The sequence below is a fragment of the Sceloporus undulatus genome, chromosome 4 (assembly GCF_019175285.1).
Source record: "Sceloporus undulatus isolate JIND9_A2432 ecotype Alabama chromosome 4, SceUnd_v1.1, whole genome shotgun sequence".
In the NCBI taxonomy this organism is placed as follows: domain Eukaryota; kingdom Metazoa; phylum Chordata; class Lepidosauria; order Squamata; family Phrynosomatidae; genus Sceloporus; species Sceloporus undulatus.
The window spans coordinates 210,424,198-210,449,386 of NC_056525.1; the positions used below are offsets into that span (position 1 = coordinate 210,424,198).

Here is a 25,189-nt window from a genome sequence, read left to right on the forward strand (position 1 = left end):
CATGCTGGATTGGTGATGATGGTAGCGGTAGTCCAACCTCTGGAGGTTTTTATTTTGTAGAAAGATGCTAGATAGTCTGAACCTGGTGAGGTTGAAGCTCACCAGTGAGGGATCACTGTGCATCTGAGCATATGTAAGTATGCCATTACTTTGTTCAGTGACTGGCCCACAGCAGGGATCCAATATATTTTGAGGATAAAAGACTCTGAGCTATATGTTTGAATGAGCAAAACCAATCAGTAGACAAAGGCCATGAGCATATAATTTTGTCTTTTTTTGTGTTTTTGATATGATCTTTATAATCATTGATGTGGTTGTATATTATGAATTACAGGTGCATGTCAATATAGCCCCATGATATAGATGTGTAGGCAGCTGTGTTGGTCCATATCAACCAATCAGTCCTAACAATTTTTATGTCCACCAGGAAAAGAGATGTGAAAGCACCTTTCCTGTTAGCTGTAGGTGTAGTTACACTACACAGTTTTAGCAATTTCAGTGCCATGGATTCATCCTATGGAATCCTTGGACTTGTAGTTTGAAGTATTTATAACTCTTAGGACTTCATCACACGGGAGTCAAATGCCCGTATCCTGTGAATAAATGGTCATTAAATCCGTGAATATCCTGCAAGAGCGGGATTGTTTTCACACGACGTCACCATTATCCCAGCATTTTCCCATGAATAAAGCAGCAAAATCGTGCCGCTCTTCATTCACAGGATTTTCCCATGAATAAAAAGTGGCACAATTTTGCCTCTTTATTCACAGGATAATGCTGGGATAATGGCAATGTTGTGTGACATAATTTGAAAACAAGCCTGCTTTTGCTGGATATTCATGGGATTTAATGGCCATTTATTCACTGGATGTGGGCATTCGCCTCCATGTGATAAAGTCCTTAGTTAGAGAGATCCAGAGCTATAGTGCAGGGAGCTAGCATGGTGTTATGATCTGAGTGTTGGGCTCTGAGTTCAAATCCCCACTCAGCCATGGAAACCCACTTGGGCAAATCACACTCTGTCAGCCTCAAGGAAGGCAAGGGCAAACCTCCTCTGAACAAACCTTTCCAAGAAAACAGAGTGATAGATTAGCCTTAGTTGTCCTAAATTGGAAATTACTTGAAGGCACACAACAACAGCAATAACAAAAATGACAACAAGGGGACTGTACTGGAGAATTCTAAGTACCTCACGAAACTACATATCTAGGATTCCACAGGAGTGGGCCTTGACAGGTATGGTGTCATCTAACTTCTATAACTATTCTGTATGGATGCCCCCATAGAAATGTAACTCAAGAAAGTTCCTTTCAAATATAATAGAACAGCATCCTTTATATCTGAGGCATAAAACTGTATCTTTAATTGCAAATGTTGCCACTCTCACAGTTTTAATAATTACTGGGCTTTATAAATCTGATATGTCACATTAGAAACACGGCCCTATGAAATGGAGTACTTTACACAGTCAAATACCCAATCCAGTTAAACCATGCTGCTTAAAATATTCTTTGTGAAAATGGAACTACATTATATTTAAATATTTATTCTTTTCTTACTTATTCTTTCTAAGCCATCATTGCTCCCTTGCTGGGTGCTGATTTCTCCAAATAATTCCTGGAGCACAAAATAGCAATGTGCTGTAATTGGGAATAAGTAATTTTTAAAAAAGCAATATAAAATCCCTCTTCTTTTGCCTTCCTGTGCTCTTCATAAGTGCTAATAAGAGCAAAGGTATATTAAGTCAAATCTTTGGGGATTTACTTTGTATTCACTTGTAGTTTATGTGATGTTTGAATAAATGTTTACTTCTGCTATGCATTTTAGTAGATTATGGCTCTTTTACATATTATGAAAGCTTTATAGAATTACCTGATTTGAATTTTGTTTTAAGAGAAGCACAGGATTTTTGGCCAACAAATCTTTATCCAAGTCCTGCTGCTTTATGAAAGCAAGGTATTGTAGAAGAAAGCAGAGCTGTATAACCCTTGGTTTGATATATTTTGTTGCTAAAATCTTGTTTGTCTTCCTCATATTATTGATCAAGTGAAGGATTTGCTCAGGCAGTATTTCAGAGCTCATTTTTTTAACTTAATGGGTTATCATGATCATGCAAGAGTGCTAAAAATAAAAATAAATATAGACCAAAAGGTATGCTGGGAAAGGGTTAGGTCAGGGATGAAGGGCTACAGGGGCTAGCATGGAGAAGGCAGAAGCAGGGACAGAAACAAAGATTGGGAAGAGTTGTATGATAATGAGTCTTCCCAACCCAATATGTTTGATTTCCTAGGCTGCATCCATACTAACTGGAAATAGTCCGGTTTGATATCACTTTAACTGCCATGGCTCAATGCTGTAGTTTTATGAGATATTGAGGCATCTCTGTCAGTACTCTGGTACCCCACCAAACTAAACATCCAGAATTCCATAGCATTGAGCCATGGCAGTTAAAGCAGTGTCAAACTGTATTTTTTCTGCTATGAAGATACATCCCTAGACTAACATAATTGTGACACCCTATGCATCTGGTGTGATAAAATCAAAGTTAAAGGAGTTTATTGCATTGGCTTTGCTCCTGTGATAAATGTGGGATGTAACTTTAAGAAAGCGGATCTTATTGCATCTCTTCATTGCCTGGGAGTACACAGCCCATTTGCAACCCAAGCTTCTGCTACAGCTTTTTCAAGAATGAGAAAATCCTGTTCTTGAAAAGATGCGGGAAGAGCCCAGAGAAGTTGGGATTGCAAATGGGCTGCGTACTCCCCGGTAATGGAGAAATGTGATAAGATCTGCTTAAAGTTACATCCCACATCTGTTGCGGAAGCAAAGCCAATGTGATAAACTCCAAAGGCATTTGGAGAAATTAAAATGGTATCTAGACTAGTCAGAATGCTGGGGCAAAAGCCTTTTTAAAAATTACTGGCTTTTAGAAATGGGCCCAGTAGGGATCCTGCCAGTCCATGAGCTGCTTAAAGGTGTATGTGTATGTATGTACTGTATGTATGTGTCCAAATGGTATAATGGCAGTGCCCTTTTGTTAGATTTTGGTGTCAAACTATATTTCAACTTTATTTCAAACTAAAATCCCATTAGAAAAACTTTCTAAGAAATAATCAGCTTTAAGGGATAGAAGTTTGGGTGTACCCTGGTTGTTTAACTAGCAAGATTTTCAAAATAGTTTTACACCAAAATCTGTGTAGCTTTAATAAGAGCTTTATCAGAAGGACCTCATTAATATCTCATAATAAAGGAAGTCATCAATAACTGTTGAGGTGGAAAGAACTAAAAGTGGATAAAAATGCTTCCTAAGATAATTTTAGCAATGCAAAATAAATAGCTTTCAAATTATTCACAGTACAGAAACAATTAATTAACGGTTTAAATTGGCTTTTCTACATTTCCAAAACAAAAAAAGAAGCCAATTCCAAGTACTGTTACTTTGCCAGAAAGAAGAACAAATGATAGGGAATTATAAATTTTTTTTTTGCAGCCACAGCAAATGATTAAAAATTCTTACATTTATAGAATATAAGTATTTTTTGAGATGTTTAGTAGGGTAGACTAGCATGAAACGTTTATAGAAAAACTTTTACATCTTCCAGGAGGAAGTGGAATTAAAGATACAGTGCTCTGATAAACATCTAATAGCATCATAGGACTTCTGTGCGTGGTTCATTTGTCAGAAACAAAATGCAGTATGATAGTTTCCCATACCTAGCAGTCATTCAGATGTCATTTTTTAAAACTGAATGATGCAAATAATCTTACTCATACATTCTGGGTTTCCTATTCACACTGTGAATAGCATATCTAGAAGTTCTGTTGCTCACAGGTGCCAGCACTGGAATAAACATGGAGTTGAGGGTGCAGGTATATTATAAATGTGTTCAAGACATACAGAGTTTAATCCTGGGTTATTCATGATGCAAATCTTTTTAAAAACTTAGGGGAAAAAACTGCTATCAATTATCCCGGGTTAAGTAGGTTTTTTGGCAGTCCTCCCAGGCGCATTTGGGGTGCATGTGAACAACACAGATTCATCCTGTATTATTTTCACCATCTGAATTTCCTCTTAGTAGACTTGCCATCATTTATAGGTAACAACCCTAAGTGGTAGTTGCTAAGTAGGGGAAAGCTCAAGTTGGGGACGGTTTGTTTAGGGATTCTGCTATGGAATGAAAAGACAAAGAATCTACTAGCTATTTTAGATTAATATGGAAAAAGAAATTTCCAGCATCAGCTTTTGTGGATGTGGTTTCCAGTTGTCTCCTAGTTGCTGTTGGATTCCATTATATCTTTTAATGCTAAAATAAACGATGGCCCTGTGCAGACTGGCATTTTGAGCTGGCCTGGGGGTGAAGTCGGGGCATAGCATCTACATGACACATGCCTTGGCTCCTCCCCCAGGGTGCCATGACACCGTGTGCCGCACCACATGTTGCACGGCATCACGGTGTTCCTCTGGTGCTGTGTCCGCATGATGCAGCTCCAAAAGAGCACTGAATAGCCGCAGCACCATGGCTATCATGCCCTTTCCAGGGCACAAAGAGGAGCCAATTTTTGTGGCTTCTTTTTGTGCCCTGGAAAGGCCAGATTGGGGTCCTGGCGTGTGGTTGCTGCAGCACCGATCTGGCTGAAAAAGGGGCGGCTGAAAGCCGTCCCTTCGGGGCTGTTTGTACAGCCCCTATCATGACTATTTGAATACTATGTTCCACAGTGTGTGAATGAAGAGCTCTTTGCATTCCTTCTTATTTATTTGAAACAAACTTGAAGCAAAATAATTGACCCCTTAAAAAAACCCCACAAATTTAGATGTAATAACATTTTAATTCTGAATGAATTAATTTAGACCAATTTGAATTAATATGTTTAAAATCTAAATGAAGTATGAATATAGACCCTTGTGCATTTATTTTTTAAATTTCAAATTAAACTAATACACAACCCTGCAGAGAATTTTATCTTGTTGAGGGAGGTGCTTTCTCATTCCTAGGGAGGAAGCTCCTTTAGATCCAACTAAATGTAAATTAAACTTTTTTACATAGATAATAATCCAAAAGTTCTCATGTAGTGAAAATTCCTAGAAAAAAACTGGAGAATATACAAATTTACTGTGGGGAAAATCAATTAAAATAAATATGATCTTATTTTGGGGAAAAGATATAACTTTGGACTTTTCAGGATACTTAATTGGGGAAAAAAAACACATAGAATTCTGCAACAATGATGATAAAATGATTAGCAGTGTAAATTTCCAAAGGGATATTGTCTCAATCACATGTGATTCTACAAGCATCCTCTCATTTGATGACTAGCAAAATGGAAGCTTGCTCTGCTCTGGGCAAAATGCCACATTAATGCTTGTTAGTTCCTCATTATCTCCCTGCTGCTGTGAGACATTCTGTAGTTACTCATAACTCCTAATGAAGTGCTAAAATATTTGCTGCAGAGAAATTGTGAAATTGCTGTGCTTCTGAGCACTGACACAGTCTGTTGCTTTGCAGAAGTGTAGGCATGATGGAGAGTGAAAGGGACAGTTTGCTACAATGGTACATATCCCATTGTGTAAGTTACTTGCTGAGGACTTGTACATTTAGCTGTTACTTTCAGTCCACAACATATCTTTATAGTTAATATAGGTGGTCCCTGTAAGAGACTTTCTTCTGAAATTACATTTAATAACCCAGTATCAGGGTCATAATTGGGACACTTACCTTTGTTGCATAAGCCTCAGAAGTAAAAATGTTCAGTGTGCTCACAAATGGAAAAAAATTGAAGACGTTTTTGCTCTTCAACTTCAGAGTTTTGACAGCAAATTGCTGCATTGCCGATTACTCTTCAAAATTAGTGTAGCAACTAATATCTTATATCATACCTATTCTTGGGATGGAACCAGTATGGTATAGTGTTTTGAGTGTTGGATCAGGCCTCTGGGAGACCACGGTTGAAATCTCCACTCACCCATGGAAATCCACTGGGTGATTGTGGACAAGTCACATTGTCTTAGCCCATGAGGAAGACAATTGCAAGCTTTTTCTGAAGAAGTCTTGCCAAGAAAACCCATTAATTGGAGTCAACATGAAGATACATAACAACAAATACTTTGGCAAGAGAGGTGTGTTCTTTTATCAACTACAATGGATCAAATGATTTTAAACACAGTTTCTACAAAATAAAATGGTCTTTGAGTTTTCCAGGACACAGTGCACAAAAAAAGGTGCCTTTACATTTTTTTAATTGATCCACGATCTTTGAGTTAGGTGGTGGTGGTGTGCTAGAGGACCAATATAGACTGTCCTGTTGGAAGCTGTGTATGAGTTCATGACCTCCATGGCAAGCATGGATTTGTCCCAGTTGTTTTCTGGGCCCACTTATTTTTCAGGACATTGGACATGGTTTTCTGCACTTAGTGGGATGATGTGTTTAAATAAAGAGAAATAAAGGGCAATAGCTAGGAGTTGGGGAGCTGTATTAGCTCTTTGCAGTACCTTTGTGATGTTTTTGATGGCTGGTGTATTTTGTATTTTTGATGCCTTTGTCTTGTAATCCGCCTTGATTCTGCAAGGAAAAGGCGGAATATAAATAAATCATATATATATATATTTATATATATATATAATCTTATATATTATACCTTGGGGGTACATGCACCTCCATTCTCAAAATGTTTACATTTCCCCCCTTTTCCCTTTGAAAACATTGTGTATGGGGACACTTTAACTATTTGTTGCATTTATTTACCCAGGAAATGAACCAGAATGCAGCTCCTAGGCCTAAAACACTTTGGGAAAAGAGAAGTATAGCAATGTCAAGAGGATATGTGGGGAGGTTTGAGTGAATATAATTTCTTGGAGCTCTAGGGGCACAAAAACAGTTTTGGAAGTGCATGTGGTCCAACACCTGCACCTTCTCTAACTCTGAGATGGAGGGACTTTACATAATTCTGTTTTGGAGGACACATCTATGCCAAGCAGAGTTTAGATTTACTAGGATTTAGAGCCTCTGCAGGGAAAAGGCACTGATTAAGATGCTTTGCCCCAGCAGGCTGATCTATCTAAAACATTTTCTGAATGCTCTTGAGAATTTTCCTGTGATTTGGCAGCCCTGCATATCCCTCTAAGAACCCTGTTCCCCTAGATGAGCCAATGAAGTTTCCTGCTTTTCTGGGTAACTGGATATGATAAAATGAGTGAGACTGTGTGGAAGAACATTGGCAGAAAACAGCTGAGTGATTCCAAATAAATAGGTCCTATAGGTCACTGGATCTTTTTGTGGAGGTGATGGCAATGAAGAAATTATTATTTTCTCCCACCATTGCCTCCATACAAAATTATCAAAGGAAATGTTGCATCACAAACTATGTCTCCTTAAAAAAAAGCACTGTTCTTATTACCAGTCCATGCTTGCTCCTTCCATGCCCTTGGATGAGCTGTGCTTTTTAAGGGTAGTACACACATGCATATAGAGTACAGTACTACAGTCTGTACTTAAATTTGCAGATTGGTTCCTCCTGAAAATACTGAATGAGTAACATGGATCAATATGAAAGCTCCATCTGTGGTGTTTGATCTTGCTGCCTGTTTTACATTTTTATGATGTTGCAATCAGTGGTCACATTCTGATGTGACAGTAAGCCAGCTTCCTAGTTTATTATTAACAAGCTGTGTGCTTTGTTGCTCTTCCTTCACTGTTCCTAAAAGTCAGAGCTGCTAAATAAATAACAGATCTGCCATCTGTGGTTTGTTTAGTGTAATGTCTAAACCTAGGATTCTGGCTTGTCTCTCTCACAAACAAATCAGTCATATACCCTACAATATACCCTTGTTGCATTTGAAAGCCAGTATGGTGTAGTGGTTTAGTGTTTGACTATGACTGTACAGACCAGGGTTCAAATTCCCACTCGGCCATGAAACCCCCCTAAGTGACCTGTGATAAGTCACATTCTGTGACCTTCAGAGGAAGGGAAAGGCAAACCCTCTCTGAACAAATCTTGCCCAGAAAACCTTGTGCTAGATTTACAATCACAAATGTATCTGAGGAAGTAGACTGAAGTCTACGAAAGCTCATGCTGCCAATTTTTTTCAGTTAGTGTCAAAGGTGCTACAAGATCTCTCTATGTATAGATTCACCTTAGGTTAGTCATAAGTTGGAAGCTACTTGAAGGCATGCAACAACAACAACAAACATTTGAACACAGACATTAACCACTTGCACAAGGAGCCAAGGAGGAATAATCTAGCATGCTCCTGTTTACCAACAGTTCTGATGAATATGGGATTATTTTGATGTCTGAGTGCATCTGGGGACATGAATATGTGCCTTTCACAGCAACTGCAAGCTATCAGTTGTAGCCCCTGATAAGCACACTCTCATCTTCTTATTAATCTCTACATTTTATTTCATTAATTAGTAGGAAAATATAGGTTTTCTTTTTTTGGCAAATGGTCCTGACTACTATAGCAGTCAAGTTAAAAGTGAAAGAGTAAGATAGGAGCAATAGGAGGAATAAAAACATGTAGAAATTAGAAATTATATAGTAGCTTTAAAGACTAACTTCAGGAATGTCTTAATCTAAAGTCCTCGATCTTAGATGTATTTGTACATTGTACTAATTATCAGAACATTTTGCAATACATATTTGATTATGTCAATGCTGTTTAGAAAAGACAAAAATGGAATGCATGATACTAGCAGAGTGCCATTATTTTTAAAAGACTGCTACGTGTAAAGGATTTGATACCTTATAAATTTAACACCATAATATAACTGTGTGGAAGGCTATGGACAAAACACCCAAAAACTTATTTACCACCTATTCTGTTTTTTATGCATTGCAAGAATTCTTCCAGTGTCTGGTCTAGGAAGCCATGACTTAATCATTAGATTTATATTTCCTGTCTGTAGAGTGTTGAGAGGTCAGTGAAATCAGAAAACATTGCCTTTGGCCATCCATTATGAGTCACGGACCTGGCCTACTTTGTTGAAAGCAAGTATCGGACTATCTAAGAGGTATTTCTTTAAAAGCTGGGGTGCTTACTTTTCTTCCCTTATAGTCAGTGGAACAAAATCTCCTAAGAATTTGAAGCTTCTTAGCAATTTGCTGAAACAGCAAGTGATCTAACTGACCTTGGCCTTCTATTTTGCCAACTCTTTTGAAGAAAAGTCTTTTTTTTTTGTTGTTCAAGTAGTGAATGCTCGGATAAAATACTGTGTTTCTAAAATGTGTATAACTTGGAATCATTTTGCTGCTGTTAGCATTTTAAAAGGTGGATGAGGGGGAGGACTATCTACTAAACAAAAGAAATACATTTGTTTGTGAAAATGTTAGTCAAGAAAAATTGTGTGTGTGTGTGTGTGTGTGTGTGTGTGTGTGTGTGTGTGAAGTAACCAAGCTGATTGACCACAAAGAGATACGGCTGAGAGGCACCTGCTGTTGATTTTCTTTACTTGTCTTCTAAAAAGTCATGAATGGAAGCAATCATAAAATAGCCAATAGTATACAGTAGATCCCTGATATCCCCTTAGGTTTGGTTTAAGGACACACATAACCCCCCCCCCCCCCCAAGGATACCAAAATTCATGGATGATCAGGTCCCATCAAATATAATGCCAAAGTAAAATTATTTAAAATGGCAAAATTGAGGCTTTTATGAAATTATATATAAAATTTATATATACAAGATGAATATTATGTTATAGGAGATTCTTGCTTGACTTACCTATTGAATTTATATTTTTTCCAACATCTTCTTTAACCCAGTTTCTTAACCTCTGAAACAGATATTTGGTTTGAAAGTTATTCATGGTGGCAACATCATCCTGGCATATGCCCTTTATATGCTTAGTTATACAATATTGTTGCCATTTATTATACCAAGCAATGTGAGAAACCAAGCTGGGAGGAGATAAGCCTAACATATGTGAGCTTTTACTTAAACCAAATGTGCAAAATCTCTCTTAGGCCTTCTAAAGTCAATTGAATTTGTACCCAAGTAAGATGTATAAACAGGAATCTTAATCTGGGTGGTTATTTTATACACTTTTAAAAGTGGTATAGTGATTTAAATGTAGTATATGCAGAAAATCTTTGGCGAATCCATTTTGCTTGGTGGATAAGTTGCACAGCATCAGCTGAGATGGACAAACTATGACTAGTGTAAAACTACTGGATGATCAAAGAAAAATAATGGAAAACTGGGTTAGGATTTTACTAGAGCAAAGAAATATTGTCTCAGAGGTGTCACAAGATATCTTTGCATTCTGATCCAGACTAATATGGCTATATCTTTGAATTAGACATGGACATAGTTTCCCCCCTATTTTTTTTCTTTTTTTTCTAGAAAAATCGTGAAACCTGTGAAGACTAAAAGAAGAATCAGTTGATAGGGGGAAGCAAGTTGGCTAGTGTTGTCAGTCTATTAGCATGAAGTATATATTGCTTAATGAAACCTCATTTCAAAACCTTGTGCCAATGTTAAATCCAGTAGTCTGAGTATGTTTTGCCCTAGCTGTCCCATACACAATTGGATAAGAGACTAGATAGCTTATTACTACTTTATTGGGCTATGTGTTTTTCAATTTATTGTGTTGGCTTGGTTTTTTTTTTAATGGTTAGACTATCAGGTCAAAGTTTTCAACTAGCATAACTCTTTCAACTAGCATAACAACAAAGCCCACTGTCAGTAAAGAGTGAACAGGGCTTCAAGGTGCTCTATTCTGGAGGAACCGCATCCATTTCTGACACATTCTATATAGTTTCTAAATAATAATAATAATAATAATAATAATAATAATAATAATAATAATTTTTATTTCTGTCCCATCTCTCCTGAAAGCTTGAAGCAGGGTACAACAAAACAGAATTAAAAAACAAAACGCATAAAACCAACAGGTAAAATAAAATACTATGAAACCATTAAAATACACTCATATAAGTACATTCTTCAAAAAAATATATCATAATTTAACATTGCCTGGGTAGGCCTGCTGGAAGAGATGTATTTTTAATAGCAGCAGACAAAAAGGTCTTCTGGGGGACTGTCACCTGTTTAGTCCTGGTTGATTGGAACAAACAAGCAAAATCTATTAGCATCTTGTAAGGAGCCTTAAGGAGTTATGATGGGTCTAAATGGCCACAAGTGGGACCTGAAACAGAGTGACTCCACCATGGAGTGCTTCTGCTCAGGATTCCAGCCAGCTAGTATGTTATCTTCCAAGATATTCCTTTTCTACCAATGCTTAACTCAGCATTCCATGGCCAATGAGCATAACCCCAGACCCTGTGGGTGCTGCCATTTTGGCTACATAAGGATTGCCATTCACACTTGCATTTCATGTGTAGATGAAACGATAGAACTACCAAGCATTGGAAACCCAATACTTTTACGCTCTACCAAGTGTCAAGACACCTTTTTTAAATGTGGAAGTGGAGAAAAATGACATCGGAGTAGTGCTTCTTTAGTTTTTACTCTTATCTGAATATTCTTCTTTTTTTTAAAAGCCAATTGTCTAGATGTTTGGAAAACTGCAGCTGGTCTGGTGTTTTCCACTGGTTTTAATGGGCCTTGGAAAGTCAAGTGGAGCCCAAGGATTGGCAAAGGGTTAAGCATCTGCCTTCTCAGCATTGCTCATGCTATCCTGGATTTCTTGTGTTCCTGCTCCTGTTCTTCAAAAAGGTGGAGACTAATTCTCTCTGTGTGTTTTACAGTGCCTGGCAATAAAGAATATGTGTGTTTAAGCTTCTGGAAGCAGACAGTGCCATGGAGTTTAAATCTAGGGTTTAACAATTTCCTTTCAGAATGTATCTTTCTAATGAGCATTAAAGAGATGGTAGATCTTGAAATAAAATTATCTGGATATAAAATTAGTATGCTTATGCAAATAGCCAAGCCATGACTTCATAATTTGCAATGGCATTAGGCTTGGCAGTGTTTACACTTGTTAATGACTTCCTTTATGAGTGATAATTGATCTGACTCATTATCATATGAAATCCTTGATCATATGCCATTAGTTTGGAATGTAATGAATGGTCTGTTTGATTTTTGGCATAATGAACTAATTAGACTAATTAAAATCAATATGTGTGCCGATATTAGACTACGCTTCCCAACGCTGCTGCTGTCTGTGCAAGTTAAAAATCAGCAACTCAGTAAGAAGGAGTCTAATGTTGATTTATGAGCACTTGATGAACGTGAGGTAGAATAAATTGTTTGTAGTGGAAGAGACATTATTAGAGACGAACAAGATAGTAAGTGCATTGTAAGATCAGCAATAAGGTCATACTTACACATGTAGCTGTGTGGTGCCTTGAACCTTACCTAATAGATCAGGCTGTTTGAAAAGAATGGCTTAGCATTTGCCTAATGTACAATCTTTTCCAAAGTTTATTTGCAAATATTCTGGAAATATTTGCCATTTTATGTTGCTGTGTATAACTCTTAAATCTTCTAGCAATCTTTTGGCCATATTTTTGTTTCTTCCACAATTGTATAGCAGATGCATTTATGCAGGAAGCTTGCAAATTGGTCATCTTGACAAAGTGACAGTAATTACTCATCATGGTTGATAGGCTTGGGGACATGGATGAAGTTTCTTCATATCCCTCAGGAGTTCATCTAGCAATGGACAGTCGTGAGTGGTGGAGAGCTTTGAGTATGATTGTGCCCCAGGTGAGAAAGTGGAGTTTAGGGATTAAAGATGGGTCTAGATTCTGAAACAGATTAAGATGTTTGCTTCCCTTATTCAATAGATTGGTCCAGTAACTTTCTACTTTTTCAAATATAAACCAAATTAAATTATTAATCCCAACTAGAATGGACTCACTGAATCATTTGGCACTTGGTAAACCAGCAATTACATAAATTTCAACAATTTAAAAATAATTCAGTAATTCAGTAGGTTTACTCTTGTTGTTGGGACTAATAATTTAATTACAGCTCAGGGCACATCATTAATTCAGATTATGAGATAGTTTTTAATACCCTGCCCCTCTAAAGCCTGAGCTAGACAGAAGACCATGGCATTCTAGCAGAATTCCTCTTGGGCACGACTGCAGCAGCTGCACACACGCACAATAGGAGCAGGGAAAAACTGTCTTCATCCAAAAAGGAAGCTGCTGTCTTTGGAGCAGCCTATCTATGCAGTACATGGTGTCCAGGTGCATCCACAAAGCTAAGGGTCCTCTAGAAATTGTTGGAACATTGCCTGGTCTGTTGTTGCTGCTGCTCTCATTGCTGTTTTCAACTTATGTTGACCCTATCATGGGATTTTCTTGTCAAGTTTCTTCAGAGGCGGTTTGCCATTACCATCCTCTGAGGCTGAGAGAATATAACTTGCCCAAGGTCACCCAGTGGGTTTAACATGGCCAAACTGGGATTTGAACTCTGGACTCCAGATTCATAGTCCAGCATTCATACTACTGCACCACATTGCCTAGTCTGCACAGGCAATTTTTCAGGGTGACCTCCTCCTTTTCATAATACAAATTTTCCTTATAAGGGGGTATGATTGAGTAACGCAAAATTGTATCTGAGCTTATCTTAATAACAGTTCGTGACACTGAAGACAAAATCCTAGAGCCAAAAGTGTCACCTTGTCCAGCTGTGCTAGTCTGGATTAGTACACAAAGGGTTCTTGTAGCACCTTCAAGACAAACTGGGAGAAAAAGGTTGGTAGCATAAGCTTTCATAGACTTAAGTCTACCAGATCAGATACATCTGATGAAACAGACTAAAATATGCAAAAGCTTATGTTTTTGTATCTATTTCTACAAACTTCTTTCTCTTATCTAGTTTCAAAAGTGCTACAGGATCCTTTGCTTCTGACAAGTAGGAATACACAACTAAATAATTCTGAAAGATGGCCATCCAACCTCTGTTTAAAGATTTCCAAACAAGCAGAGCCCACCACCCCCAACACAGTTTATCCCACCAGCATCACCATGCCCTGCAAAACAAAACAAAACAAAATTTCATATGCAACAGGCCTTGGGAATGATTAAAATATATTCTAGCCATCTGTTCAGTACCAGTTCACAGCACACACTGATATGTACAGTATACGTCTACATAATCCTCTCCTCAAAGTTTAGCAGTGCATATGATGATACACAAATAATTAGAATCAGCATGACTGCCATCTTAGGGAGCTCTCAGAAGAAGTACATTTTTGTATTGCTAATGGGACTCAAATTTTATCTCCTGGACTTTGGAATGCTTTGTTCCCACTGCCACATGGCCAGAAGGAGGAGGGGCCTGTTTGCATAGATATCCCTCCAGCAACACCAACACCTTGAGATGCAAGTCTGTGACATATATCCTCATTTTATTCCCCCCCCCCCCCCCCTTATGATTCTTAATGCCTTTGCCTGATGAAGATCCCAGTGGAGCTTTTAAAGCTTTCATCATTTATTTTGTGCATTTTGGTTGATCAGTTAAAGGTATCACTGGTTTGTGGATTTTGGATGTTGTAATTTGCTCTATGGCCAACATGGCTACCCCTGGATATGATAACAGTAAAACTTGATAGCCTCATTATCCTTTCACTCACTTGCCAGAAAAAGCAAGGTCTCTCAAGGACCCTGGATCTATAGAAGACTCTACCATCACTGTTCCTGTTCGAAAAAGGAAAGCCCAAGTTTCCTTCTAAATGAAATCATTCCACCTAATTCCTATGTACTTTTTAGAGACATTTTAGATTGTAATGCAAGCATCCTACTGGCTTAGCTGCAAGCAATGCCCATATTCCAACCATTTGCCATGTAGAAAGAGAAAACATAGTTGGTGTATTGTTTTTGTCCCAGCCAATGTAACACACACACACACACACACAACCAAATAAATATCCCCTGCCCCATTTTTCACCAAAACATGATAGGTGAAGCAGAACTGATATGCTGTGGATGTCAGTAAGTTGCCCATCTAGGGGAAATTGAAACATCTTCATTGGCAAGACATTGGAATTCACTGATTGAATATACAAGAAGAGTGTGTTTTATTGTATCTTATTTTATTTCACTTTTATTGCACTCTGTATTTTTTTTGCTCTGAGTATTTGGGTGGAACATATTTTATTTTGCATGCAAAAACAGTCCTTTGGACTTGGGCTATTTTACTGTTCCCTGGAATAGAGAATTGACTGGAATTCTCATATAATTCAAGTTCTTTTTAATCTTAGGACAAGAGGTTTAATTCATTGGGATTCCTTCTCTTTATGCTTTGGTTGCATCTTCTATTTTTAGGTATTTCATATTAAACATAATTAATACTTTACATCGATAGAACATTTTCAGTTGATCACATACATTTTCTGATGAGTTGTTGCACCACCTTTGTATGTTACTTGTTCTCTATGTATATTGCACGGGTATAATTCTAGCATTTTCAGATATTGTTTTAAAAATTTAGGTTTGGTTTCTTCAATTTCATAATCTCCATTTTCTCACACATTATGTTGCAGGATCTCCTTTTTGCTATCATTCTTTAGCAACGGATGGTTGACACTGTGTTCAAGTAAAACATGGGCTTTGAACATTTGCACAATTAAGCACTCAATCAAGATAATTAATAAGTGTCACACATGGTAAGAAAACCCACACACTAATTAATGGGGATTGCATGACTAATCTACTCTGACTACTGCTGCAGTGAGAATTGTACTGTGTTTGAATCAGTTCCTGTACAGTAGCTTTCGTATTCATATGGAGTAATCTGTCTTCACGCTACAAAGTGCATGCTTTGATCAACAGCTTCTTTTTGGTGAGAGTCATGAAGACCGACTTAGATGTAATGAATACACATTGAAAAATCAGACTGTACTTCAGGGAGTTTATGTAGATTGACTACTGTCCCAGAGAAACTACCTTGCTTTGTGCCTGAAGCAGTATGCCCTGATGACATAAATGAGATTCTTTTTGTCTGAGATATATTCAGTATGCGTATAATCAGCCCTGTAATCCAAGACACATAACCAGTGTCCTTGATTCATATAAATGTGTTGAATGCCCCTATGGATTAATATAGGCTTGAAACATCCTGCCATTGTTTGTGAGGTGGCACCGGTCCAAGTACCTTAGTACAAGGAAAGAAAAATGCACCTCTTTTAAAAAATCAATTTATTTGTCCTTCAAAATCGAGAGAATGAAGCTGTGGTCAAAGCAAGATTTTTTTTTGCAAGGGGTGTCTTAATTTTTGTTTTGCTTCAATATGTTCCTTCTCATAGTGATTTTTGTTGCTTTTCATAACCTATTAAATGTAGGGAAGGACAAAATCTGCTGGACTGAAGTGTATTTTCCCCTCCAAAGTACATGTTGAAAGAACAGCCCAAATCCTATTAAATAACTGGGGTTCCAATTAGGCAAAGGTTTTTGTGATTCACAAAATTTAAATGATAACTATTTATAGATAGCACAAAAGCAACTCATTTTGCTGACTTGGGTGATATGCTATTGATAGCTATTGTCGGTCCTTAAAACTGATTATACTAGTCAGACTTGGATTCTAATAAAGAAATGGAAGGGGAGAGTTAGAAGAAAGACCACCAACAATGTTCTATAAAATCATATTTTTAATGACAAATAAAAATTACCACTGCTGTACTGAAAAAGATTTTAAACCGGCATCCAGAACATGAGAGCCTTATCATTTATTCCATAAAATGGGAGACAGGGAATGAATGAACAAATACACGTACATGAAAATCCAGGCAATTCCTTGGCCTGAAAGAATCTTAGATCCTTGTTTCACCTGCTGCTAATATCACTCCTCACTGACTCTACAGAAGTCCTCCTTCTGTTTACTACGTTTGGCATCCGTTAAACTGTTTTGTTCCTGGACCATTTCATCACTCAGTTAAAATGAGCTTGATTTTGTTCTCCCAGTACTACAGTCTGTCTTCAGCTGTGTCCCCAGAAGTGTCTTTTTACTAGCAACCTCCCAGACTTGCAGCCCACAGCTAGATCTTGAGATGTCTTTCAGTTGTTAGCCTTGTCATCTCAGGCACTTCTTGGAGAGTGTCATTTGGATAATTATTCTCACTTGCCTACCAGATGGCTTTGGGATGTTAGTATCCCACATTAGCATACTTTATATTAACAGGTTCTGGCAATTAAGTTTCCAGGAAGTGGAGAGAATGGGCAACTTGCCATAAGAATATTACAGCTCCTTTCTTATAGATATATCTGGTCCATGGTCCCTTGAATACCATAGAATGTCACAGGTGCAGATTTCCTGTTCCTCAAAGCACTGCATTCTGTATGTGATTTAACACTTTGAGTACAGTTGTTATGGTCCTTGACATGGTTTTGCTTGACAACAGATTGCTTTTGAGGATAATTGTTTCTTGATATTAAGTAGTTTGCCTTGATGAAGGAAATGAGCAGATTGCTTTGAATGAGCAAATAGCAAATTTCATAGTTGTTTTAATTCCTTTCCAAGTGGTAACATTCTTTCCCTTTATCTCTGAAGAGTGATTCATTTGATTTACATAATAGATCACTGATCTGTTTTTGAACTTTCCCTTTTAGAAGTCTGAAATCTGATTATCAAGTGATAATTATGAATCCATGTGTTTTATTCAGAGACTGATGGCATTTTTTATACATATGTATTTTGCTAATCTATATAGAATGTAATTACCAAAATGGTAGCGATCATATAGGATCACTGCACACTTTCAATACTTATAAAATTAACATTTTTACACATATATTTTCCTTTTTGTTGGATTACAATATATTAAATACACAAGGCAAAAACTTTCTTTTGAAGCCAATAGATAGTTAACATAAAAGGTTTTAGAAGGTTTTTATTAAAATAATGCCTTTAATCATTGTGACTTATTAATTAATTCATTCATTTTATATCCAGTTTTTTCTACCCCCAAGAATGTGCTCAAAGCAGTTAACAAAATACAGATATACACAATTTAGGACAGTTTAATAACGAAACACCATTGAACAACAAAAGAGATAGCCAGCAGCAAAGCAAATAGGCTTCATATAATAGCAGACCACATTGCATGCTGAAGTCTTGAATGTCTGAATATAAATGTATTTGTGTGCTGCCAGAAGAAAACAAAAGATGACAAAAAGTATGAACATAGCATCCTTTAGCAGGGAGCTCCAGAGTTTGTGAACAGTCAGATTCTACCATACATCTTCAGTGAAACATGGGATATGAACTCACTTTTGAAATAATTTAGTGCAAAATTCATTTTTTTCAAATGAAATAGGCTTTTGTATTAAATGACAAAGGTTGTTTTAGTGGTGAAATGGGAACATCATGCTCTCAGCTAGGACTGAGGGTGTATCTACACTGTAAAAATAATGCAGTTTGACACTACTCTAAGTACTGAAGCTCTAGCGTATGGAATCCTGGGATTTGTAGTTTTATAAGGCCTTTACCCTTTTCTGCCAAAGTGTGCTGGTGCTTCACAAAACTACAAATCCCAGGATTCTGTAGGATGGAGCTATGACAGTTAAAGTGGTATCAAACTGTTTTATTTCTACAGTATCTATGCACTCCTAGTGTACTGAATTGTAGTGGACTGTTTGAGCTGTGGAGCCCTCCATAGGAATGGGATGGTGCAGTGGTTAAATGCCTGTACTGCAGCCACTCACTCAAAACCATAAGGTTGTCAGTTCAGTACCAGCGAAGGGCTCAAGCTTGACTCAGGCTTGCATCCTTCTGAGGTCTCTAAAATGAGTACCCAGTTTGCTGGGGGCAATTAACTTACATTTTTTAAGCTTTGTAAACCGCTTAGGGACTGCTTAAATGCACTAATAAGCGGTATAGAAATGTAGTTGCTTTTGCTAGTTGCTGTTCTGTAACGCTGGCGTTGCTGTTGTCAGGCAGTATGAAATGTCTAGACTGGCAAGGACTTGAATAAAAATTCAGAAGTGGGACAATAATAACATGATGTAGGAGTGAATGCTCAACCTGACTTCCTATCCTTGCTTGGTCAGCAAAGCAGTTAGGGTGTTTGCCTATGCATCTGCAGAGCAGAAGACAAAGGGGGACAATGATCTGTATAAAATTTTCGTATGCTGATTTACATGTATGAATTAAGATTTATAAATAATTATTATAATTTAAAGAGAATAAGGGCCTGAACAGACAGGGCAAAATAAAACTGCTTCAGACCACTTTGGAGGTATGCTGCTTAAATGACACACACATCTTGAGGCTAGAAGCGTCCCCCAAATTGCACTCCAGTCCTTAGGACTGGAGCATGGCTTGCTTTGGCGTGCCTTCCAGCCTCTTAGGACACATGCAGCATTTAAACAGCATACCTCCAAAGTGAGCCGAAGTAGCTTTATTTTGGCCTGTCTGTATGGGCCCATATAATACATGTCATCATAGAGGGGAAGACTGGGACTAAGTGATGTAGATAACTGGTCATTCTGTTGCCCAGGTGCTAACTTTTGATGGGACACTTGAAAGACCATCATGGGCAGGCCTTCAAAGTGAGAGCATATTTAGACAGAGGACTGTCCTTTGTAAAACTGGGTACAAGATCATGCTAATAGCAATACCTTCTGCCTGCTTTATGTAGACACCAAATTATTCAACTCTTTCAGTCAATACCTCTGATCCACACACAGGGATTCTAATCTCGGAAATGTTTTCAGGTGTGGCCATTTATTGCTCTAGTTTGGTGCTAACAATGATAGAGATAACTGACAAAAGATCTTTTTTCACTTTTCAGATGTACCTTTTTAGCTATGTGACAATTCTTGTCAGTCTCTGATAGAGCAGTATATGACACATGCTTTCTCCAAAGGAAACCTAGAGGGGCTTATTTCAGAAAGGCATGTATAAGACTCCTATCTAAAGGTACTACAGTTACCTTGTTTTCTTATGTTTTGTGATTACACTTTAACATGGCTGTGGCTACTCTTGCTAGCTGGGTTTGCTTCATCACATGTTATAAAACTTAATAGGGACTTTACATATGTGCATATTTTTATTTAAAACATTTATATGTCAGATTTTATCAATGATTTCAAGATGCTTTACATATGTGTGCTGTGTGTATTTGCAGTGTACCCTGTCATTTGTGAGAGACATACTTGGGTGGCTTTTTTTAAAGAGAAAATATGTTTACACTGTGTGTACTACAGGAGCTTAAGACTAATTGTATCTTCCTACAGAATATAAACAGATTATAGGGAACACACTGGTACATATGTTATACAGATGTGAAACACACTGTGTTCCAATGAGTTCATCTCCTGTTTCTGCAAACATGGGCCTGAGGTCTAATGAATAATGAAAAAATTAGTAAGATTACTTGTTAAAGATGTGCTGAGGCTTGGTAGTTATGCAGAACTGTGCATGAGATCCACCATTATGGTTGGTGGGTTTGCTTTTGTAACACACCCATTTTTTTCCTCTCCAGTTTGGAAATATCTATGAGGTGGAATAAAGAATCTGTGTGTGTGTGTGTGTGTGTGTGTGTGTCTTTCTCTCTCACACACAAACAGACACATACATAAGTACCCCCCCACACACACACATGCATTATTCCCTCCCTAGATACGTGATGGAAATTATGAGCAACAATTTTTTAACCATAGAATCATAGAATCATAAGAGTTGGAAGAGACCGCATGGGCCATCCAGTCCAACCCCCTGCCATGCAGGAAAGATAATATTTGAGATTTAAAGGATTCTGCTGTTTGGTAACCCTGATGGTGTGCTTTGAGGATTGTATAATAAATCCAAAAAGCTACATAATTTCCCCCACATCTTGCCAAGCAGTGTAGCAAATAAAAATGCCAGCAAGGAGTTCCTGGTATCACAACAAGTTGCCTGTTAACGTACAATTCCAAAATCGTGTATTAAGGTAAAATAGCTAGCAGGTTCTGGGATTAGGAAGGTTGGTACATTTTGCTTATACTGGGCCTCATTTGTTAAACTTCTGCAAAACTGTTGCCACAGTGTGTTTGTTTTACTTGTGATTATTAGTGTCATTGTTTTTAATTTGCATCATGCTGCTTGTGAGACTTCTGTTTGACTGATGCAGTATGACAAGAGATAATAGATGACAATGGTGATAAAACCATAATCATCATAAGCCCTTTCCTTTTTCTTCTCTGCCTTTGCTTGCCTCTCTTCCATTCTCTCTTTCTCTGCTCCCTCCCCCCCCCCCCCCCCCCCCCCCCCCAGCTTTCCTCAGCTGGAAAGTTCTGACATCTGCTGGTTTGGGACATGGCTGAACAGCTGTCAGCAGTAGGGTAGCTGCTTTCAGCAGCAGTTGGCGGGATGGCAGGGTGCCAGCTTGTACCATCTGTGTGCCTGACATTTCATTCTAATTAACAGTAGGGTTAATTGTTCTGGCAGGCTCAAATGTAGTGTCTAACATTACCCAAGGGAAGCGCGTACAACTGCTGGAGTGGCAGGGAGCTGGGGATCATTGCGAACAAACCTATTGAGGGAGAATGGTTAACAACAACTAATGATTTTACTAGCTGGCCACATGCAAGAATGGTGGAGGTATTTCCCCCCTTCTCGCTCTCCTCCCTCCCTCCCCCAATGAATTATGCCAAGCCTGTAATGATGTAGAAGAAATCAGGCACGGAAAGGCTGAGACGGCTGCCTTGGGGCAATTGTGAGGGAACAATCTGCATGTTATTACTGCATATTCATACCTAATTGTGTTAGGCTTTGCTAATAGAGCAGAATGACAGTATGAAAAATCGAGCAACTGTTTTATAGCCAACAAAGCTAGTGTGTTTCCCCCCCTGCACTATGAGTGCTGACTGATCATTTAGACATTTAGTTGCTCAATATGACAAGTCTACCATTTGTTAACTTGACATATTGTAATTTATAAAGATGTATTCTAATTTTACTTTTAGTTTATTCTCAATTTTATACAATATTCATGATAGCAATTTGAATGGAGATATTCATGGCCATTGTTAGTAGCTATGATTCAAATGAAAGTATTTCGGCATGAAGCATTGCTATTGTTTTATGATGTATTAATTTTAATGTTTAAATAGCTCTCTCATATGTTAATCCAACATAAACCAGAAGTTGATGAGAAATCCTTATTAAACTGCAGCCTCTATGCAGTGCTTTGGCTAATGTGCTTGCATTTTCATAATAAAAACCTTCTTTTTAAGGAGGCGGGAATATTGATTGAGCAAAAGAAAGTCACATTTGAGCTGTGCTGAATCTGTGCCAAAATAACAGTTCATGCCACTGAAGATCTCTTTCTTTGTATCATAAAATGCTTGAAAAGTATGTGTTGAGCTAAGGGAGAACTGAGGCTATTATGTACCAAGCCAATTGGCCTGTTTCTTCCCCTTTTTAATTTGGTTCCTCAACTAGTCTCCCAATTTGAATTTTCCTTCTTATGAGCTTGCTATCCCCTTTTCATATACTGAAATAAATTTGTATATAGCATAATTTGAAATCATAAGACATAGTCAGGGCCAGTTCTCACCTATGTCCACAAGGATGTCAAGGACATGGGTCAGATCTACATGCAGTATCATTGTGCCTTAGCATTTCAATGGAATGAAGACTCATCCCTGTAGAATTTCCCCACTGTCTACATGGGGATCGTGTCTAAGCCCCACAAAATTGGTAACATGAACCAGTCTGTCAATGTGAGATTGAATTTGGATGACTACCAGACAGAGTGGCCCTTTCAGCAGAAGCACCCCAATTGTAAAATTCCTCTACTAGATATTAATGTAACGTGTTGCAGATGTAGCAGTCTTTTAAACTGACTTGTAACTAGCAGCTTCTGATGCCACCAGTCATGGTAGCCTTCTCCAAAGGCTACCTAGGTTAGAAATTGGTAGTACTCAGTTGTAGTACTGCTGTTCTCACTTGAATAGTCAGTTCTAGAAACTGATGTGAGAGAATTATGTCCATGGCATCATTGCACCTTAGCAATTACAGGATACAGCAAAGATATGTTTTAGTCTTCATACTGTTAATAAGCTTCTAAGAGTAGGTAACTGGAGATGTAGGACTTTATCACACAAGGTTTCCAAAGCAGAATTAGAGCAGAATAGTAGCATCTATGGCCATACCTTATCACACCACGCTACATCTGTCCTGTAGCTGCTATGTCTTCCATTCATTCCTGGCGTGCTCCTTTTCATTGACAGTCAAAACCCATAAAAGCCTCCCAATTGTACTGCTTTTCCATTACTGATTCACTTGTGAGAAGTTACTCCCACTGCAGTTGCTAAATGCAGGCAGCCACAAGGTAGCAGTGGGTGTGATTATGCTCTTCTCCCCTTTGCTATTCCCAAGCAGGCAATTTTTTCTTTTCTCCCCTCCCCTCTTTTTTTGACTTAATCATTTTAGGATTTACTTAATGATTTTAGGATCCTGGCATGGAAACAGATAATACTGCAGCTAAGCCATTTTTAAAGATTCAGATGTTAATACCAACAGGAACAGAAAAGAAGCATGGCTAGATGTCAAAGCCTCCGACAGGGTTTATCAACCTTGAATCTTGGTTTTCTGCTGTAAACCAAGTAATACACTCAGGTTTTCCCTGAGACATGAAAATTATTTTAAGGGTAAAAAAAAGAGAAAGGCTGATACAATAATATCATTCAGACACTATTAACAATACTACTGCTTTATTTTGAATAGCTGGATTTTATTGATTGATTTCAAAGGCAAATCCACAAGCCATCTCTTTTTAGATCAGGGCAGGGCTTGCACCAGCCTTTAAACCTGGAGGACCACAGAACCCTGCAAACCACCAACACCCTGGTGCTGCCCACCTGTGATTTTTGAATTCATCTTTTTTGAGGGAAATCCTAATGTGAAATGACCCCAACATAAAACATTGGCAAAGAGATATGGAGACAGCATCAGGTTTCCCTCACCAGCAGGCTATTTTAAGCCCAGAAGAGGACTTCAAAACCTGTATGTTTACCTTAAAGGTGTACAGAGCAAAAAGCACCCCTCTTCAACAGAGCTCTAATCTTTAAGCTGGACTGTAACAACAGTTTGAACAACATTCAGGAAAATAAATTAAACACTTACAATCTTAAACTCATGTCTGGACAGAGTCCCAGTTTTACTGTTTTATCCTGCCCATTACAGTGATCCAGCATTAATTCAAAATACTACTACCTTACGTGGTTTTGATGAAACGAAGAGACAAAACTGGATAGAGCCAGCATGGTGTAGTGGTTTGGATGTTGGACTAGGACTCTGGGAGACCAGTGTTCAACTCTCCATTCAGTCATGGAAACCCACTGGATGATTTTGGGCAAATAACACTCTCTCAGCCTCAGAGGAAGGCAATGGCAACATCCTCTGAATAAATCTTGCCTGGAAAATTCCATGAAGCCTTATTGTCTCCATAATAGGGGGGACACCTTCATTTTTATATGATACTGCAGGCTATGAACTACATGACCTCAGGCTTCTAATATGCCACAATCACGTTAGTGTAGGAAATGCAAATATCCCAGGTTTTGGTCCACCAATTTTGGACAATCCTTCAAAGTGCCATAATGCTGCTATAGTCCCGGGCTCTTTTTTATGCTGATTTTCTTATCTCCTCCCCCTTCCTGCCCTGTGCCCATTCCAGAGTGTCTTTTGGTATGGTATTTTGGGGTTATTCTGTCATGAACTTTGGCTGCTGGATTGTAGACATTGTAGTGAAAAACAAACTAAAAGGGGAGAATTCTCCTTTATACAAAATACGACTTTGTGTTCTGTGGATTCATTTCTAATTAGATTGTACGTTTATTGTTGAACATTCTCCTGGAATTCATTAGGATGAAGGGGAGCTGAAGAATTATTACAATAAATAAATGACTAATATTCCTGTTACTTTATGTGCTAATGTTTAGACATCAGGTGAAATGGATCCTGAACTTCTGTGCCTTGAACAGCTTTTAACACCTGCTAAGAACCTTTTTATTGCTTTTGAACTGCTTATGGATATGCTCTTTGATTCTACTGAGTGGTTTTATTGTTCATTCTTCTCTTGTGGTGATGTGATGGTGGTGATGGTGGTGTGCCTGTCTCACTTAATTTTCTTATTGTAAGCCTACTGGAGTCCAGTTACCAATGAAGCTGGTTTACAATCATTATACCAAAATAATTAAGTAGAAAATTCCAGAGCTGTCTTTCCACTCATCAATGTTCTCGTTTGTCACAGTTTTAAGATACAATCTCTAGGCATTCATTCTCTG

At 38.0% G+C, this 25,189-nt stretch overlaps 1 long non-coding RNA gene across 1 annotated transcript in view; it reads right to left on the reverse strand.

The window, feature by feature from the left end:
- Window positions 1-23,175, reverse strand: part of LOC121927652 — a 33,131-nt gene extending 9,956 nt beyond the window's left edge. Inside the window, exons 1-3 of the long non-coding RNA XR_006103290.1 lie at window positions 23,054-23,175; window positions 9,720-9,771; window positions 6,489-6,558 (exon numbers count right to left, since the gene is read on the reverse strand). This is a non-coding gene — a long non-coding RNA (uncharacterized LOC121927652). The remainder of the gene's footprint in view (window positions 1-6,488; window positions 6,559-9,719; window positions 9,772-23,053) is intronic.
- Between the last annotated feature and the right edge of the window lie 2,014 nt (window positions 23,176-25,189).